Below are 7,292 nucleotides of genomic sequence, written 5' to 3'. Positions count from 1 at the left end.
CAGACCTAACCCAGACCTAACCAAATCCAGTACTAACCCAGACCTAACCCAGTCCTAACCCAGACCTAACCCAGACCTAACCCAGTCCTAACCCAGTCCTAACCCAGACCTAACCCAGACCTAACCCAGACCTAACCCAGACCTAACCCAGACCTAACCCAGACCTAACCCAGTCCTAACCCAGACCGAACCCAGACCTAACCCAGACCTAACCCAGTCCTAACCCAGACCTAACCCAGTCCTAACCCAGACCTAACCCAGACCTAACCCAGTCCTAACCCAGTCCTAACCCAGACCTAACCCAGACCTAACCCAGACCTAACCCAGACCTAACCCAGACCTAACCCAGAAATAACCCAGACCTAACCCAGACCTAACCCAGTCCTAACCCAGTCCTAACCCAGTCCTAACCCAGACCTAACCCAGTCCTAACCCAGTCCTAACCCAGACCTAACCCAGTCCTAACCCAGTCCTAACCCAGACCTAACCCAGACCTAACCCAGACCTAACCAAATCCAGTACTAACCCAGACCTAACCCAGTCCTAACCCAGACCTAACCCAGTCCTAACCCAGACCTAACCCAGACCTAACCCAGTCCTAACCCAGTCCTAACCCAGACCTAACCCAGTCCTAACCCAGTCCTAACCCAGACCTAACCCAGTCCTAACCCAGTCCTAACCCAGACCTAACCCAGTCCTAACCCAGTCCTAACCCAGACCTAACCCAGACCTAACCCAGACCGAACCCAGACCTAACCCAGACCTAACCCAGTCCTAACCCAGACCTAACCCAGACCTAACCCAGTCCTAACCCAGTCCTAACCCAGACCTAACCCAGTCCTAACCCAGTCCTAACCCAGACCTAACCCAGTCCTAACCCAGTCCTAACCCAGACCTAACCCAGTCCTAACCCAGTCCTAACCCAGACCTAACCCAAACCTAACCCAGACCGAACCCAGACCTAACCCAGCCCTAACCCAGACCTAACCCAGACCTAACCAAATCCAGTACTAACCCAGACCTAACCCAGACCTAACCCAGACCTAACCAAATCCAGTACTAACCCAGACCTAACCCAGTCCTAACCCAGACCTAACCCAGACCTAACCCAGTCCTAACCCAGTCCTAACCCAGACCTAACCCAGACCTAACCCAGACCTAACCCAGACCTAACCCAGACCTAACCCAGACCTAACCCAGTCCTAACCCAGACCGAACCCAGACCTAACCCAGACCTAACCCAGTCCTAACCCAGACCTAACCCAGTCCTAACCCAGACCTAACCCAGACCTAACCCAGTCCTAACCCAGTCCTAACCCAGACCTAACCCAGACCTAACCCAGACCTAACCCAGACCTAACCCAGACCTAACCCAGAAATAACCCAGACCTAACCCAGACCTAACCCAGTCCTAACCCAGTCCTAACCCAGTCCTAACCCAGACCTAACCCAGTCCTAACCCAGTCCTAACCCAGACCTAACCCAGTCCTAACCCAGTCCTAACCCAGACCTAACCCAGACCTAACCCAGACCTAACCAAATCCAGTACTAACCCAGACCTAACCCAGTCCTAACCCAGACCTAACCCAGTCCTAACCCAGACCTAACCCAGACCTAACCCAGTCCTAACCCAGTCCTAACCCAGACCTAACCCAGTCCTAACCCAGTCCTAACCCAGACCTAACCCAGTCCTAACCCAGTCCTAACCCAGACCTAACCCAGTCCTAACCCAGTCCTAACCCAGACCTAACCCAGACCTAACCCAGACCGAACCCAGACCTAACCCAGACCTAACCCAGTCCTAACCCAGACCTAACCCAGACCTAACCCAGTCCTAACCCAGTCCTAACCCAGACCTAACCCAGTCCTAACCCAGTCCTAACCCAGACCTAACCCAGTCCTAACCCAGTCCTAACCCAGACCTAACCCAGTCCTAACCCAGTCCTAACCCAGACCTAACCCAAACCTAACCCAGACCGAACCCAGACCTAACCCAGCCCTAACCCAGACCTAACCCAGACCTAACCAAATCCAGTACTAACCCAGACCTAACCCAGTCCTAACCCAGACCTAACCCAGTCCTAACCCAGACCTAACCCAGACCTAACCCAGTCCTAACCCAGTCCTAACCCAGACCTAACCCAGACCTAACCCAGACCGAACCCAGACCTAACCCAGACCTAACCCAGTCCTAACCCAGACCTAACCCAGACCTAACCCAGTCCTAACCCAGTCCTAACCCAGTCCTAACCCAGACCTAACCCAGTCCTAACCCAGTCCTAACCCAGACCTAACCCAGACCTAACCCAGACCTAACCAAATCCAGTACTAACCCAGACCTAACCCAGTCCTAACCCAGACCTAACCCAGTCCTAACCCAGACCTAACCCAGACCTAACCCAGACCTAACCCAGACCTAACCAAATCCAGTACTAACCCAGACCTAACCCAGTCCTAACCCAGACCTAACCCAGTCCTAACCCAGACCTAACCCAGACCTAACCCAGTCCTAACCCAGTCCTAACCCAGACCTAACCCAGACCTAACCCAGTCCTAACCCAGTCCTAACCCAGACCTAACTCAGACCTAACCCAGACCTAACCCAGACCTAACCCAGTCCTAACCCAGTCCTAACCCAGTCCTAACCCAGAAATAACCCAGACCTAACCCAGACCTAACCCAGTCCTAACCCAGTCCTAACCCAGTCCTAACCCAGACCTAACCCAGACCTAACCCAGACCTAACCCAGACCTAACCCAGTCCTAACCCAGACCGAACCCAGACCTAACCCAGACCTAACCCAGTCCTAACCCAGACCTAACCCAGTCCTAACCCAGACCTAACCCAGACCTAACCCAGTCCTAACCCAGTCCTAACCCAGACCTAACCCAGACCTAACCCAGACCTAACCCAGACCTAACCCAGACCTAACCCAGAAATAACCCAGACCTAACCCAGACCTAACCCAGTCCTAACCCAGTCCTAACCCAGTCCTAACCCAGACCTAACCCAGTCCTAACCCAGTCCTAACCCAGACCTAACCCAGACCTAACCCAGACCTAACCAAATCCAGTACTAACCCAGACCTAACCCAGTCCTAACCCAGACCTAACCCAGTCCTAACCCAGACCTAACCCAGACCTAACCCAGTCCTAACCCAGTCCTAACCCAGACCTAACCCAGTCCTAACCCAGACCTAACCCAGACCTAACCCAGTCCTAACACAGTCCTAACCCAGTCCTAACCAAGTCCTAACCCAGAACCTACCCAGTCCTAACCCAAACCTAACCCAGACCTAACCCAGACCTAACCCAGTCCTAACCCAGTCCTAACCCAGACCTAACCCAGTCCTAACCCAGACCTAACCCAGTCCTAACCCAGAAATACCCCAGACCTGACCCAGACCTAACCCAGACCTAACCCAGCCCTAACCCAGACCTAACCCAGACCTAACCCAGACCTAACCCAGAAATAACCCAGACCTAACCCAGACCTAACCCAGACCTAACCCAGACCTAACCCAGTCCTAACCCAGACCTAACCCAGTCCTAACCCAGACCTAACCCAGACCTAACCCAGACCTAACCCAGACCTAACCCAGAAATAACCCAGACCTAACCCAGACCTAACCCAGTCCTAACCCAGAAATACCCCAGACCTGACCCAGACCTAACCCAGACCTAACCCAGCCCTAACCCAGACCTAACCCAGACCTAACCCAGACCTAACCCAGAAATAACCCAGACCTAACCCAGACCTAACCCAGTCCTAACCCAGTACTAACCCAGTCCTAACCCAGACCTAACCCAGTCCTAACCCAGACCTAACCCAGACCTAACCCAGTCCTAACCTAGACCTAACCCAGTCCTAAACCAGACCTAACCCAATCCTAACCCAGTCGTAACCCAGACCTAACCCAGTCGTAACCCAGACCTAACCCAGTCGTAACCCAGACCTAACCCAGTCGTAACCCAGACCTAACCCAGTCGTAACCCAGTCCTAACCCAGTCCTAACCCAGACCTAACCCAGACCTAACCCAGACCTAACCCAGTCCTAACCCAGTCCTAACCCAGACCTAACCCAGTCCTAACCCAGACCTAACCCAGACCTAACCCAGTCCTAACCCAGACCTAACCCAGTCCTAACCCAGTCCTAACCCAGTCCTAACCCAGTCTTAAACCAGTCCTAACTCAGACCTAACCGAGACGTAACCCAGACCTTATCCAATTCAGTCCTAACACAGTCCATATTCATTTTTTTTTTTTTTTTTTTTTTTTTTTTTTTATTTCTGTTTTAGATACCGAAGGAGATCCTTGGATAGGCACCCATGCCTCAGAAGAATATATGGGTAGTTTGGGAATCTGACTCACCATACCCCACAAGTGTCTCATCCGTCTTTACTCATTCAGACACCACTCATGCCAACAAGCATCCCGGGACGCAGGCGAAACTGCTCTCCGCATTACTTCACCTAACCAATTCTAAACTAGCCCTAACGCAGTTCCAATACAGTCATTACAAAATGGGCTAGGTCTGGGCCAGTGTTGCGGGGGTTTGGGGCGCGCAGACCCCAGTCAGCAAAACGAATTCAATATGATGCTGTTCAATTTAATATGATACCGCTATTACAAAGGGGGTTAGGTCTGGGCTAGTGTAGCGGGGGTCTGGGGGGCGCAGACCCCTGTCAGCAAAACGAATTCAATATGATGCTGCTCAATTTAATTTGATACCGCTATTACAAAATGGGTTAGGTCTGGGCTGGTGTAGCGGGGGTTTGGGGGGCGCAGACCCCAGTCAGCAAAACGAATTCAATATGATGCTGTTCAATTTAATTTGATACCGCTATTACAAAATGGGTTAGGTCTGGGCTAGTGTAGCGGGGGTTTGGGGGGCGCAGACCCCAGTCAGCAAAACGAATTCAATATGATGCTGTTCAATTTAATTTGATACCGCTATTACAAAATGGGTTAGGTCTGGGCTAGTGTAGCGGGGGTTTGGGGGGCGCAGCCCCCCATTCAGCAAAACGAATTATGTACGATGCTGTTCAATTTAATATGATACCACTATTACAAAGTGGGTTAGGTCTGGGCTAGTGTAGCGGGGGTCTGGGGGGCGCAGACCCCTGTCAGCAAAACGAATTCAATATGATGCTGTTCAATTTAATTTGATACAGCTATTACAAAATGGGTTAGGTCTGGGCTAGTGTAGCGGGGGTTTGGGGGGCGCAGCCCCCCATTCAGCAAAACGAATTATGTACGATGCTGTTCAATTTAATATGATACCACTATTACAAAGTGGGTTAGGTCTGGGCTAGTATAGCGGGGGTCTGGGGGGCGCAGACCCCAGTCAGCAAAACGAATTCAATATGATGCTGTTCAATTTAATTTGATACCGCTATTACAAAATGGGTTAGGTCTGGGCTAGTGTAGCGGGGGTTTGGGGGGCGCAGCCCCCCATTCAGCAAAACGAATTTAGTACGATGCTGTTCAATTTAATATGATACCGCTATTACAAAGTGGGTTAGGTCCGGGCTAGTGTTGCGGGGGTCTGGGGCGCGCAGACCCCAGTCAGCAAAACGAATTCAATATGATGCTGTTCAATTTAATATGATACCGCTATTACAAAGGGGGTTAGGTCTGGGCTAGTGTAGCGGGGGTCTGGGGGGCGCAGACCCCTGTCAGCAAAACGAATTTAGTACGATGCTGTTCAATTTAATTTGATACCGCTATTACAAAATGGGTTAGGTCTGGGCTAGTGTAGCGGGGGTTTGGGGGGCGCAGCCCCCCATTCAGCAAAACGAATTAAGTACGATGCTGTTCAATTTAATATGATACCACTATTACAAAGTGGGTTAGGTCTGGGCTATTGTAGCGGGGGTCGGGGGGGCGCAGACCCCAGTCAGCAAAACGAATTCAATATGATGCTGTTCAATTTAGTTTGATACCGCTATTACAAAATGGGTTAGGTCTGGGCTAGTGTAGCGGGGGTTTGGGGGGCGCAGCCCCCCATTCAGCAAAACGAATTTAGTACGATGCTGTTCAATTTAATGTGATACCGCTATTACAAAGTGGGTTAGGTCCGGGCTAGTGTTGCGGGGGTCTGGGGCGCGCAGACCCCAGTCAGCAAAACGAATTCAATATGATGCTGTTCAATTTAATATGATACCGCTATTACAAAGGGGGTTAGGTCTGGGCTAGTGTAGCGGGGGTCTGGGGGGCGCAGACCCCTGTCAGCAAAACGAATTTAGTACGATGCTGTTCAATTTAATTTGATACCGCTATTACAAAATGGGTTAGGTCTGGGCTAGTGTAGCGGGGGTTTGGGGGGCGCAGCCCCCCATTCAGCAAAACGAATTAAGTACGATGCTGTTCAATTTAATATGATACCACTATTACAAAGTGGGTTAGGTCTGGGCTATTGTAGCGGGGGTCTGGGGGGCGCAGACCCCAGTCAGCAAAACGAATTCAATATGATGCTGTTCAATTTAATTTGATACCGCTATTACAAAATGGGTTAGGTCTGGGCTAGTGTAGCGGGGGTTTGGGGGGCGCAGCCCCCCATTCAGCAAAACGAATTTAGTACGATGCTGTTCAATTTAATATGATACCGCTATTACAAAGTGGGTTAGGTCCGGGCTAGTGTTGCGGGGGTCTGGGGGGCGCAGCCCCCCAGTCAGCAAAACGAATTTAGTACGATGCTGTTCAATTTAATTTGATACCGCTATTACAAAATGGGTTAGGTCTGGGCTAGTGTAGCGGGGGTTTGGGGGGCGCAGCCCCCCATTCAGCAAAACGAATTAAGTACGATGCTGTTCAATTTAATATGATACCACTATTACAAAGTGGGTTTGGTCTGGGCTAGTGTAGCGGGGGTCTGGGGGGCGCAGACCCCAGTCAGCAAAACGAATTCAATATGATGCTGTTCAACCCCTCGGGAATTTTTAATTTCTGTTTTATTCACCGTAATGCTCATGGAACGTACTTTCATATTCTTGTTTTTTGCTTCACGAAAATTTTTGTACACTAATTACTTTTTAATAGGAAAACGTGCAACGGCAAACTCCTTCCTAGGGTCACTGGGAAGATGACATTGACAAAATATGTTAAGATCAGCCGCCCCTATGCGTAAAGTATGTCGTTTTTCCATTTTTTCGATCCGGAGCGACACCAACATTGTGTTGCAATTTTAAACTGCGCGGTTAAACGGCGGGCCAAACAGTCGGTGGTTTATGCAACAGCAACCATCAAACTAGTAGGAGAATACACGCCCGTGATAGTATAGGAGATTCCCA

The sequence above is a fragment of the Colletes latitarsis genome, unplaced genomic scaffold (genome assembly GCF_051014445.1).
Source record: "Colletes latitarsis isolate SP2378_abdomen unplaced genomic scaffold, iyColLati1 scaffold0041, whole genome shotgun sequence".
NCBI classification, from domain to species: domain Eukaryota; kingdom Metazoa; phylum Arthropoda; class Insecta; order Hymenoptera; family Colletidae; genus Colletes; species Colletes latitarsis.
Note: the sequence above shows the minus strand (reverse complement) of the source record.